The sequence below is a fragment of the Clarias gariepinus genome, chromosome 8, assembly GCF_024256425.1.
Source record: "Clarias gariepinus isolate MV-2021 ecotype Netherlands chromosome 8, CGAR_prim_01v2, whole genome shotgun sequence".
Classification (NCBI taxonomy): Eukaryota; Metazoa; Chordata; class Actinopteri; order Siluriformes; family Clariidae; genus Clarias; species Clarias gariepinus.
Window position 1 is genome coordinate 26,483,102 of NC_071107.1, and position 13,950 is coordinate 26,497,051.

Here is a 13,950-nt window from a genome sequence, read left to right on the forward strand (position 1 = left end):
CACTAACGCTAGTACCTAATATTATTAAAATGCAACATTCGTCACTTAAAAAAGAAACCTTGTGTTGTGCTATCTCTGATTAGTCTAAGTCTCCGCCCACTTCATCACCAAACCTGTCAAACAGTGGAGGGTCACAAACGCGCGCATGCGCGAACACACACGCACAAAAAATGCTCCTCTCACTTCAACTTACTTCCGGAATAGTGTATCTGTCTGTGGCATCAGGCGAATATCAGGCAGGGGAAGGAAGAGGAGTTTGCTGGAACAGACATGCTCTGAAACCACATAAATATCCGGGTGATTGTCCTGCTCATGAAGAAACATAGGACACAGACGTCGAAGAAAGTTAAAAGAGACCGTTTCGTTCAGCGGTGTGACGTGACGGGCAGTGTCGAGTTCTGCTGTCTCTCCCTCTCTCTTACACACACACACACACACACACAGAGGGAGACAGCTCTGGAGCTCTTTAGGCCAGCTGGTGCTAGCGTTAGCCAGCACTACTAGCAGTAGCCACTAACTAACTAAGCTCGGTTCCTTTCTGGACTTGAGGCGACATTTCGCACTACAGACCACCACTGGATGGATATGACAGCGTGATTCAACTGGACTCTAAGAAAAAAACAACAGGTAAAAATGCTTTACTGAATATGATTGTTTCCAATTCATTGTTATGTGTTGGAATAATAGGGCCTGACGAAAAGCTCGTTAGCTAGCTGCGCTTAAAGTAGTTCATGATCTTCTCTGGACGAGCAATCGCTATTTTTATCTTGGGCTGTATAACTACACTGGGTAGCTAGCTCGCTAATAATAGATGTGGACAGCACTGGTTGATAAGGAGAAGAACCAGGTGCAAAGTCATCCGAGTCAAGGAATGTGGACGGTTACTGTATTGTAAAATTATTTAGTAATTGGTGTATAACAAATTATATAAAGGAGTGCCTTAAGTAAATAAGTCACTTTGCTTTTTATAAAAAGCTAGCCAGCTACATTAGAACAAATGCGTTCTGTGCAGGAGTGTGAGATATCAGCTCGTCTAGGTTCTGAAGAGGAGAAAGTGAGTGTCACTCCGGTGTGTAAGTTAAATCTAAACCCGTTAATAGCGTTATTCAGTGGAATAATAACGTGAATTTCAGCTAGAGGATAACGTACACCTTCAACTTGGACTTTTTCTTTCTTTTTTTCTTTCTTTTTTAAACTCAAGCATGGGCGGTGTCAGGGTGGGGCTTGGCTGTGCTATAGCTACCCCTAGGATAGCCATAAGAAATTTCTGTCGTTTATTAAAACTTATTAGTTTATCTGTGAATACCATAATTTATCATTTAAGCCATTTTGACTCACTTTCACAGCTTATTTGCCAGAGTGCATTTTTTTCTGTGTGTGTGAGAAGACTCAATGTTTTGTTATGAAACTATCAGAGTGAACCCCCCCCATGTTTACCTGATATGAATTTAAAGCATTTGTTGATTGAGGCACACATCCCGACTCGTTACTTATCTTTTGATATAAAATGATGTCTGAAGAGCAGAAAGCCGTTGTTTTACTTAGTTAAAACTTAGTGTTTGGCAGCATGATTTTTTGATGTCTGAACCCGAGACTGAAATTTGCAAATCCGTGTGTGTGTGGCCTGCAGGTTTTTTTCGAGCTAGTCTTACACTCTCTGCCATCTCTGTGGTCTTTTAAAATTATAACTTTGTAAAAAAGTAAGATTTCTGTAACGGACAGCACAATGACTTTTATTCTTTATGGTAATTTAAGTACTGACTTTTACGACATTCTGCCATACATGGTGTTTCATACTGTCGTAATAGTAAAATTAATGTACTGTAATGTACTACACAAATGGAATCTATAATGAATTTTCTGCTTCCTTCTATGCTGTGTCCTTTTCTGTCTTGTTATTATATAACTGTGTTGCATCACTTTCTTATTTGTGGCAATTTAATAAGCTGCTTTTCTTTTAAATCCAATATTTTTTGTTAATATTTTGCTGTTGCCACTACCAATTTTATAAAAGTCTCTTGAGGATTGTGTAATTATACATTCTCCTATCCCTCGTTGTTAGATGAATGTCCTAGAAGTCCCCAACCTGTAAGGCCAGTGACGTCAACCCCTGACCAAAGATTATCCTTTGCAATGTATGATTTTTCAAACTTGTGATCACACTGAATGGTTTTCTTTCTGGTTTGATGTTGTGGGGAAATGATAATCACACACAATATCCAAATCATGAGCACACACAATGTAAAATTCTCACAGGGGGACAATGTTACTGTGACATCAGATTTCTGTAAGCATCACTAATTTCTGATCAAACCCGCAGTGTGAGTGCTGCTTAACACTAAAACTCATCAATAAGGGATGGCATTGGCTACTCAAAAACTTGCAGTACAACTTAAAGTATGATATTAGCGATAGCAAAGCATAAAAATGCCAGTGATGGAAAAAAAAGCAATAATTTTTGTTGTAGGCTCACTTGATGGATTGGAATAAGTATTAATCCAGACAGTAGTCCTTATCCTGCTGATTGATAATGTAAACAAAATATAGTATTTTTTTTTCAGTCACTTTCCTATTGTTATTGGATCTTTTTCATATATTATTCAATAGTAAGTTCCAGCCACTAATTTGATTGGCCAAGTGGTGTTCTACAATTACTGTTATTAAGTTAAACAGCACTTATACATTTTGTTGTTTTTATCACTCCGCTTGTCTCTGTTCACTACAACACATTCTTGGAATAATTTTTTTTTACATTGGCTCTGTCACTATATATTTAGACATTTTGGCCATTTTGTGTCTTATTTGTAAAACTGTTGTATAAAAGCAATATCACACTTGCAGTTATGGTGTTGTACTAAGTATCAGAATGTTTGTGATTATCACTAGTGTTCACAGGATATTAACAGATATTGCTTAAATTTGCCTTGGAGAACGTTACCGCATATTTCTGTCTTTTATTAAATTCGGCTTATTCTATCAAATTTATCTGTATAGCAGCTTTAACAGTGGATGTTGTTATAGAGCAGCTTTACAGACATAAAAAACGTCCTGAGATGACAGGAGCAAGAACCCTTGATATGAACCAGACTCACTCATTCTTATTTGGGTGAATGATACCAGATAGGACGACCATGAATCAATCCCTGGTGTAGCTGTATGCTATCAGGTTGAAAGTTCATTAATGGCTGCTGCAATCTCACAGTCTAAAACAAGCATTAAGCAATTTGTTTTGTAAAGTGCATTGACCTGCTAAAAGAAAGTCACTATATGGACTTTAAGTGAGAAAATACTTAAGAGAGTATGACTGGATGATTGCTGCAGTGATTAGTATAAATCAGCTGACAGGAATTCTTTTAATCCAAACTAGTATGTATTATGTAGCTACATTTTGAAAAAGTTTTTCAGAGCTTCTTTTTGTATATTATCTGGTATCTGGAGTTCCTACCAGCTCACGAACTATGAAATTAAACAACTTAGTCAGTTTTTAGTAGACGGTCATAGTCAGAGATCATGTGAGAAAACGGCCTGCTCAGATTTTGAGCTAGTTTCTACATTGGACCTCAATTTTCCTCCTCCTTCCATGGGCTGTCCGAACAGACCCAAACACTTTCATCAACTTCGGGCAGTAACAACCCTGGACTGGCCACCAAACTTTTCCTAAAATATAGATTAGTGTCAACTGTCAGTGGCTAAACTGGACATGTAAGCAAAATAATTAAGTTTATGCTAGGTGTGTTTCTTTGGAAGCATATCACAAGCTTACAGCAAAGGTAAATATTAACAGCGCTCGTAAAGTTATCAGCGTCATTTGCTACAACCCCCAGTCAAAGTAGGATTTTTCTTCTGCTGTGGTTTTAGCGCCATCAAAGTATCTGTTGCTGCGTCAAGGTGTATTGATCACTTGTATGGCTCTAGGTCATGTTTAGGGCTGTGAGTAATGTTACGTCTACAAAACATAAAAAATGACTGAACAACAAAACGGTAAAACAGAACAGTTTTTAGGGAGCATCTTTCTTCAAATGCCTATGAGGGTAAAAGTAGTTTTAAATTCTTACTGGTACTTTGTAGCTAAAGGGGAAGAGAATAATCCTTGGAGCTGTTGGACTCCAACAGCTAAAGTAAATTTTTAAAATTTACTTTATAGTGTCACTTATTCTGCTTTAAAATATCAGCCAACTTCTGGGTTCTAGGGTTAAATACTTGCGAATAGCATTAAATGGAGAGCTAGTTCGCCATGTAGGATGTACAGTCTTGTCCTTGATCATGGTTTAGAGAGGGATTTTGTTAGAAGGCTGTTATCTTTATAGCTCGCCTTGGGCAGAATCAAAACGATTAATATACAATTTGAAGTGCCTTAAAAGCAATTAATAAGGACATAAAGTGTTGTTTAAAATGACAACGCTATCAGATGTGTTTTTATGCAGAAAATGCTTCTGTAACTAAAAGTACAATAAAAATATAAAAATACAGTGGGATTGAGAAAAGCAGACTCTACAAAAATTTACTGTAATTTGCTTAATTCTGAAATGAAATTTGGTTCAACTACCGTTTTATACACACTCGAGTGGCCTACACTACAATGACACTAACTAACTTTTACGAATCTTCCTGTTGTATCCTTGGTTGAAATTCTTTTTGAGCCTCTTTATACTGGTCTAACTCTGGTTCAAACATGTATGGTTGGACCACAGCCATATTTTTATTCACATAGAAAAGGTTCCATAGAAACGTGGGGAGGTATCATTCTCATTTCAGCAAAGCTTGTTGAAGAGGGGTAAATGAGAAGTGAAAAAATCACCAGGCACAAAATTGTGCCATTCTGAAAAGGGCTGTTTAGACAGGGTGAGAAAGAGGCTGCGGGTTGATCCTTGAGGTATTTTGACCAAAGCTAGTCACAGATATCTCATTAAGACTACACAGAATTGTTTTCGTTTGTGGAAAGAGGATATAATATGTCTTCTTTAAACAACTAGGTCAGAAAATATATCCTGTGATCAAGGAAAATATAGAGATTGGGGGAAATCGATTCAGAATCCCAATTCTTTTGTGTGCTATTATTAAATCACTACATTGACTCAAATCCATGTTTAAATGATTTATTAAATTCTTAATAGAGGCGCAGCAGTCAATCAGCCAGTTACTAGAATTGGCGTGTTTTTTTTTTTTTTTTTTTAGCTTTTTCAGCCATGGCTGATCGAATTAGTCTAGGGACCCTTATATTACACACACATTCAAAAATTTTATTGCTTGTAAAAGAAGTGCATTACTACCAATATTTGTGATATCTATAATAATCATTATTTACACAGGTACTCTGTGATGCTTATTTAACTATCAGCTTTTAGATTTATTTGAGGTTGTGTTAGCAATGTGTTGACTTTTCATGTTCCCTAAGGTAAATGAAAAAATTCCAATAAGCATTGTCCATTTAAAACCAAGGATAAGCAAAGTAGCAGTGGAAAAATATAACAAATATGCTACAGTTCTTCTTAATTATTAAACAAATTAAACAAGCTATCTATGTATAAGGATATCTCCATGTGTCCAGTTTCACAGTAATGGAGATGAGTCATTACGCTGTCATGTTTTTTTTCTAGAAGTCAAGTTTGAACAAGATTAAACAAGCCCATAAATAATTCAAATGCAATCCATGTTGTGCATGCATGCATAGACTTGCAGAATTTCTTTTGATTTAGAAAGTACCAAGTCCTCTGATGTTCTCTATACTTGTGTATTCTTCAATAATATTTTCCCCTTAGAGAGTACAGATCATAAAAAAAATTAAAGTGATGAAAGACTACATTATCCTTGTGGTGTTAAGAAACAGGTAAGGACCTGAGGACTTAAGGGCATTGAGGGCAATGGCAAAAGTGAAAGGGAAAAAAATAAACCCTAAGCTTGCGCCCTCCCAAGCCTCATAAACAGTTTATCATACGTCTTGCTCATGCTGCATGTTATGAGTGAGAGAATCAGGCAATCATTTAACAGGTGTATTGTTTTCTTGGCACCAGAAAAGGTAAAAAAAAAAAGTTTGTGTATGCACTCAATTCTATATTGATTTAGGCAGGTCAGGCTATTACAAAATAGGGATCAACTAGGAAAATCGCTATCCATGCATCTCTAATGCTTAATGTGAAAATACGCTAAGCATTGCTAACATTGTGAACCTCTTACTTCAGGATTGTGAGGAGGTGTCAGTTTTAGTGCTGTAACTCAAATCACAGGTATGAGTTACAACATATGTGCATATTCTAATGCACAGCCTGGCCAAACAAGTAACAATTTGCCATTTACAGTAAGCAAATACCTACGAGCCGTTAATTGGAAAATCATTGGAGTGATTAATATGTCTTAACTGGCAATATCTTTTCTAACCCAAACCAATGCAATGAGTAGCTTCCCATTTCTTTAATAGCCAAGGTGAACTATGTATCACATGGTTGTGGAAACTGTTTCTATATTTTACGTGTTGAAAATATGCCAATTTTTCACAAAGATATGGAGGTTTCCTCACTGAAATAATTGCCAATATGTATTATGTGCATGTTCTACATACTAGTGGTGAAGAGAAGAGGCCAAGCCCTTTATTAAAATTTTTTTTTTAAGGAGCACTTTTATATTATTAATTGACAGTTACTGACAGTAGGCATCTTACACAAATACAATAACAGTTTTAACTTACTTTTGTATACTATACACTCACTCATCTTCCATACCGCTTAATCCTGTATTCAGGGTCGCAGAAGCCTGGAGCCTATCCTAGGAGACTTGGGGCACGAGGCAGGGTACACCCTGGCCAGAGTGCCAACCTATCGATGGGCACACACACACACTCATTCACACAATGGACAATTTGAGAACACCAACTAGCCTAACGTACATGTCTTTGTACTGTTGGAGGAAACCAGAGTACCCCGAGGAAACCCGCAAACTACATGCACACAGAGAAGGGAATTGAGTCTAGCCGGGAATTGAACCCAGACCCTTAGGGTGCAAGGCGACAGTACTAACCACTACACCGCCGTTCCGCCCTTATAGTATACAATAGAAGTCAAATGACTTTAAAACATCTAAAAGATCATGGTCTTTTCTGATTTCTATGTCTTTCTACATGGTAAAACAATGTTGAAGGCATCTAAAATATGCGATAAAAACATTTGATATTGAGATGTATCTGCTACTTACACTTGCAATCAAAAATATTCAACCCCCACACCTCAATAGACAATATAGTGATGTTGATGAAAGATAATAAAAATAACAAACAATATTTATTGATACATATTTGAGGTATTTTGACAACAGAAGTTGACTTAACTTTGAAGTTCAAAGGAAAATTGTAAGTCTTGTAACACATGAGCATGTGCAGTATTATTCAAACCCCCAGCTTCAGTACCTTGTGGAGCACCCTTTAGTTTTTATAACTTCTAACAAGCGTTTTCGATAAGTGCTGACAAGCTTCTTGCACCTCTCGATTGGAATCTTTGCCCATTCTTTACATGCAAAAGCCTCTAACTCGGTGATGTTTGATGGCTTCCATGCTGCAACTGCCTTCTTCAAATCCTACCAGAGATTTTTAATTGGATTTAAATCTGTTGACTGAGAAGGACACTCCAGCATATTTCCCCAACCAAGCTTTGGTTGAATTGAAGGTGTGCTCGGGATCATTGTCTTCCTGGAAGATCCAATGATCACCAAGGTTTAATTTGTCAACAGAAGGCATCACGTTCTTCTTTAAAATAACTTGGTATTTCTGGGAATCCATGATGCCAGGTACACAATCAAGATTGCCAGTTCCTACTGCAGAAAAACAGCTCCACATCATTATTGACCCACCTACATGCTTGACTGTGGTGATGGTATTCTTCTGGTCATAAGCCTGACTTTTTGCACGCCAGACATACCGCTGGTCCATATGTCCAAAAAGTTCCAGTTTGGTTTCATCAGTCCATAAAACTGTCTCCCAAAACTTGGTAGTTTTATCCAAATTCCTCCTGGCATATTCTAGTCGACTCCTGATGTTCCTTGAGGTCAAGAGTGGAGTGCGTCTTGGGGTCCGGCCATTAAGTCCTTGATTATTCAGTGCATGCCTTATAGTTGCCACTAAAGCACTTGTACCAGCCATGTCATCCAGTAGCTGTCTTGCAGTCACACAGGGGTTTTCCTTAGCTGTCCTGACTAAGATGCTAAGGGCCCCTTGATGAAATTGTGAGCTTTCTTCCATGGCCAGGCAGGTTTGCAGCTGTTCCATAAGTTTTAAACTTCCTTATAATGCTCCCAATGATGTCTCTTGGAATGTTAAATCTTTTGGAAATCTTTTTATACCCAAGGCCCTTCAGATGTGATGAAATAATCTCCTCTGTCAGCTTTTGTGGAAACTCCTTTGTTTTTTTCATGATTGCAACTTACCTTGAACACCTTCATGGTCGGGGTTTATATATGCATCACAGCTGAAGCAAATGAAGGATCGTTATAGAGTTCCCAAAGGCTTAATGATGTTTCAGCTCCACTTCAGGCCATAAAACTGTCAGAATTATTCAACCCCTACATAATATTGTTGTTTTTAAAGCTTTCTGACATGGTGATCTTAACAAAATATACTGTAACACACAAATACTACATCATACATTTTCTGTGTTGATTTTGTGTATCACTAAACTCATTAAGAAGCCATCCAAAGCAGAATCCTGCACTTTAAAATTATTTTTATTTATAAATCCTTAAAACTCTTTAGGGGTTGAATATTTCTTATTGCAAGCGTATGCTCTGTAAAGCCTTCATTAACAGATGTGCTGTAGATTGGTGATTTTTGAGGCTGGTAACTCTTAAACTATAACTCTTTTGTAGCAAAGGCAGGTTTTGGTCTTCCTGGGATGGGCCTTCACAAGGGCCAGTTTCATCAGGGTGCTTGATGGGTTTTGCAAATGCACTTGAAAATACTGTTTTTAAAGTATTGACAAAAGTACTTCAGGACAGCTGACTGTTGCTGTTACTGTTGGGTGCTCCGATTAGGGTTTAAAAAATAAGAATATACTGATGCTGATCACAGGTGTTTGGGGCTTATTGGGATCTTCCATTTAAAATGTAAATTTTTTCTGTAGTATTGTTTTGTTTTTATTACTATTTATAGCAGTTTTCATACTATTTAAAAGCAGTGCACAAATATACTGCTTAGTTACTACTGAGAGTCATTAAAGCAGCATTAATAAATAAAAAATCTAAACTATGCATAGAACAAAGTCACTTTGTATTCGATGAGCCAATCATAGCTACTCATTAGTAAGCAGCGAGGCAGGTATTTCTTTATAAATATAACAGCTAATAACTGCCCAAATGATCAAACAAGAGAATTATTTTTTTATATTGACAATAAATGACTAGCTATGCATATATTGCTTGTAAAAGAATTGCAGCCTTTTGCGATTAGATCATTGCACAATTCCATAGGGGGATTTAAATTTTTTATTTTGCAGCTCTCCATAGTGCCCACTGTACAAGCCTCTGGAGGTGTTATAGTCTGGGATTTTTTTTTATCATCAGGTCAAGCCTAAACAATGTTATGTGGCAATAAAATTAAGTCAAATGACCACCTAAATTTACTGAATGATCAGATTATTCCAGTAATGGATTTTTTTTTTTTTTTTTATTTCTTCATTGATGGTACAAGCATATTCAAGAATGACGAGTTTTGGAGGCATGAGGAATGACTTTTGAATTTGCCACCACTGAGTCCTGACTTTAACCTCTTTAAAAGATTATGAAGACGTTTGGCTCTCCACTATTAATACTTTAAACTTGGCCAAAAATTCATGCAAGTCTAAAAGAAATAAGTGTTGAGAAGGTGCATAAAATTGTTGAAACTTTGAAATGGGAATGTGTGCTATAATAAAAGGTTACTGCGGTCCAACAAAATAATTTTAGTGTAGCCTATATATAGCCTATACTCAGAACAACTCTATCACAGGGATGTACAGTGGAACCTCGGATTACGAGCATAATTCGTTCCGGAAGAGGGCTCGAAGAACACTCGTAAACCAAATTTAATTTTCCCATAAGAAATAATGGAAACTTAAATTATTCATTCGACAGCCCAAAAAAAAAAATACATAAAAATAATTAATACAAAATATTAAGTAAACATTTTAAGCAATTTAACTTGCACTTTCTTTCAAAAAAGTAAAAAATAAATCCCCGCAGATATGCGTTTTCCTTTGCACACCTGCGTGCACGCTGTGTATGTGTGTGCGTGAGGCTAGAGCAGTGGTTCTCAAAGTGTGGGGCGCGCCCCACTAGTGGGGATTACAGACATGATCGGTGGGGCGCAATAAACGGGAGGGAATTAGTGGAAAATAATAGGTAAGAGCATAGAGCATAACATCGGGTCAGTAGCGTACTGTATGTAGTGAGCATAATAACTTCAATGGATACACTTGTTACATGGACCACAAAAAGCAAGAGATTTAGCACCATCAGCCTAATCAACCAAAAAGCCAGCCGAAAGGAAAATAATGAAGCTTATGTTGCTCTTGGATTCATGGTGGGGATGGTGGGGGCAGAGGAGAGACCTGTGTGTGTTTTGTGTCTTAAACCGCTGGCAGCAGACAGCATGAGACCCAACAAAGTAGGAAGACACTTAGAGACAACACACCCCAGTCACATTAATAAGCCACTCGACTTCTTTGAAAGAAAGCTCTAGATAAGTGACAAAGTAAGTCTGTTATAACAATAGCATGTGTATTTTATCTGTTTTGAACTTGGTGTTATTTGATCTTATTGGTTTAGAAATTGATATTTCAATAAATAGTACACTTGCCCATTTTCGTTATCATTTTGTTGACAAGTGGGGCTTGAAAATTTGCCCACCCTCTTAAGTGGGGAATGACAGAAAATGTTTGAGAACCACTGGGCTAGAGTAAGTGGAGACTCTTGCTTTCAGCCCCTCCTGTCTCCCCCTCCTCATTTTACACATTAAAACTTTCTTCTCTCGTTTAAACACACTCACACACACATTAACGGAAAGACTGTTGTCCTCTTCTAAATTATTAAAGCTTTTTCGCTTTATTTTTATGTTGCTCGCGACAGCGTAACAGCCCGCTGATTCATGCTCGTGTAATGATGAGAAGGACAAACTTGTCGATGCCCGTTCTTTTATTTTCTGCATTTTCAGGTTATAGTACAAACTTTCAGGTGGATCCTGGACTTAAATCCAACAAAAAAAACTACTGAAGGACAAAACTCAGGCTCTATATCCTAGCTTAGATCTCGCCTTCGCGTTCACACACACCGGACTGCATTACACAATGCATCTCCCGCACTGGACTACACTTTCGTAAACAGCGGTCATAAATCAACGTCTCTCTCCCGCTACACTATTTTATCTAAAAAAAAGAGCAATAAACATCGCTTATGACACTCGTGTGAGAGCAAACTAACAGAATCACTGCTGTAAAGTAAAACAAACAAACAAATGACCCAGTACCTTACCTCTGAAAAGATTTGCGACAGAGTTTCTTCGGAGAGCAGAGTGTGTGTCTCTTGCCTTCATTTCTGTGGGCGTGTGTTTTTGTAAAAAAACGGCACAGTGTCTAATTACGCTTGCGCGCGCACACACTCACCGCGATGAGGAAGAAAATAGATTTTTAACCTTTGTATTGAGATTTTCTTTTGCTTTACTCCCGCGCACACACGTGTGTTATAAGAAACAGTACACGCGCTGTACACACGCGCTTCCAAACACAAAATAAAATGTTTTACACACACACGTGGTCACTGTTACAGTAAATAGTACACGCGTGCACAGATGTATACCAGTAAGAGACGAGCACTAAGATCCAGCAGGGGAGATGATTCTGCAGTGCAAAAGAGAGAAAAACCGTTGGCTCAGATCACGTGACGCTCGGCGTCAAAACAAGAAGCGCATGCTTGAGCATGATACTCGGTGCTCGTAAACCAAGACAACGCTCGTTTTTCAAGTTAAATATTACTAAAAATCTTTGCTCGTCTTGCGGAACACTCGTAAACCGTGTTACTCGTAATCCGAGGTTCCACTTTATATTGACAATAGCCCACATAATGTAAGGCTAAGTCTAAATCATTTTAGCAACACTATTAAATAGAGAAAGATAATTGTTGATACTATGACACATTTTCAAAAGAGATTAATGTTTGTGTTGAAAATCCAAGATGACAATGCTGTTCAATTCAATTTTATTTGTATAGCGCATTTAACAATTGTCATTGTCGCAAAGCAGCTTTACACAATCAAAAGAATTATTTAAGTTTATATGGAATGTGTATGAATCAAAATGATCAGATAGTCCCCGGTAAGTAAGGCGAGGGCAACAATGGCAAGGAAAAACTCCCTGAGATGGCAATAGGAAGAAACCTTGAGAGGAACCGGACTCAACATGGAGCCCGTCCTCATTTGGGTGAAACAGAGAGCAGAAATTGATCTGCATTCATACTGTGTTAGGTGGCAGACAGTTCAGCTGTAATAGTTCACGCTAAGTGATTTTACTATGTAGTCCAGGTAGTTATTGGAGGCTCAGGTAGGAAATTTTAGTCCTGAACTATTGAGCAACAGCAGCCAAATCAAGTCCTCAGAGAAACAGCTGTCAACATGAGTCGAGGCCAGAACTGTCTTCATGGTAGAGTGAAACAGTCCCCAGACACATGGGGCATCCATGTGATGAGATCTCCAACCAGAAGCAGGGCACCAGGATGAGCCGAACAGGTCCAGAGGGCAGAGGGAGTCTGGATTACTGGCAGCTCAGGAACGACATGTGTAGCTCGACAGAGAGAGGGAAAGGGAGAGAGAACAGGAGAGGGGAGAGTATTTAGGTATGGTCCTAGTTAGGGCTGGGCGATTTGGCCTAAAATCTCGATTAATTAAACATTTTAACTCAATTACGATTAATGAACAATTATTTAATTTATTTTTTTATTTTTTTGCCCTCATAGTTTAATGACAACTCTTGTACAGTAAATATGCTCACATATTACAAGTGAGAGATTTTTGAATGACGGGTACATTACTTGATTTAAAAAAAAAAATGAAGGAAGTACACACTATCTGCTATGATTATTTATTGAACATCAATGTTGAACAACTGAAATTGAAGCACACATTGCCTAAAATGAACAGTCACTTTGTTTATTAAAAATAAATAACTTGTACTTTTGGAAACAAAATAAATTATTTTCAATGTTTTTCTTTTCTTTCTTTTTTTCTCAAAAGTATCTAAATAAAATAACTCTTGTATATCCTGTAAATCTTATTTTAAACAGTGAATTTCTTGCATCTTCTGTAAACAAATACTTTTAATGTGCAATGGATCAATGTAAACAACAGATTGTTGTAATAAAAATAGAACTCTCTAAACACTGTTGCATGAGGTGATCTTAGCGATCTTGTCATGTCACTATATGAACATGAATTTACTCTAAGTTCTTACTAAGAAACACGAGCATGTTCATATTCAGTAACGTGATTGTGCTACAAGTGTTGAAACAAATTGGTGGTGTTACCTTTGGGCGTTGGGCGTGTTTACATCTCATTTATTTTGTTTGATGTCATCCTTACTGAAGCCAAAATGTTTTTCTTTGGTACAAGCTGCTCTTGTACCAAAACTTGTACAAACTTAAACTCAGTTGTCTGTGTTTAAGCTCTCCATGCTCGACATGTCGGCGGAATATTGTAACGTAATGGGGTCACGTGACTCCACACGCGGTAGTGTTTTTAAAGGGAAAGTAATCGAAATAATCAACCTGTGAAAATTTTTATCGATTATAGGTTCTGAATGTCGATTACTTTTCGATTAATCGCCTAGCCCTAGTCACAGTCACATAATGTATAATGCGAATGTATATTTAGTGCATAGTGCAAGCAGGGACTTCGGCAGGACTAACTGTAACAGCATAACTAAAAGTTGCTGCTGTTGTTTTCTTGTT

The 13,950-nt window shown here is 37.5% G+C and overlaps 1 protein-coding gene across 13 annotated transcripts in view; it reads left to right on the forward strand.

Annotated features, from left to right (window-relative positions):
• The first annotated feature begins 176 nt into the window (after positions 1 to 176).
• Positions 177 to 13,950, forward strand: part of lrrfip2 (leucine rich repeat (in FLII) interacting protein 2) — a 44,099-nt gene continuing 30,325 nt past the window's right edge. For 7 of the 13 annotated variants that reach the window (XM_053501943.1, XM_053501947.1, XM_053501949.1 and 4 more), the window contains exon 1: positions 177 to 627. The gene's annotated coding sequence lies outside the window, so the exon portion shown is untranslated. The remainder of the gene's footprint in view (positions 628 to 13,950) is intronic. The other 6 variants (XM_053501950.1, XM_053501953.1, XM_053501952.1 and 3 more) reach the window with 3 other exon arrangements.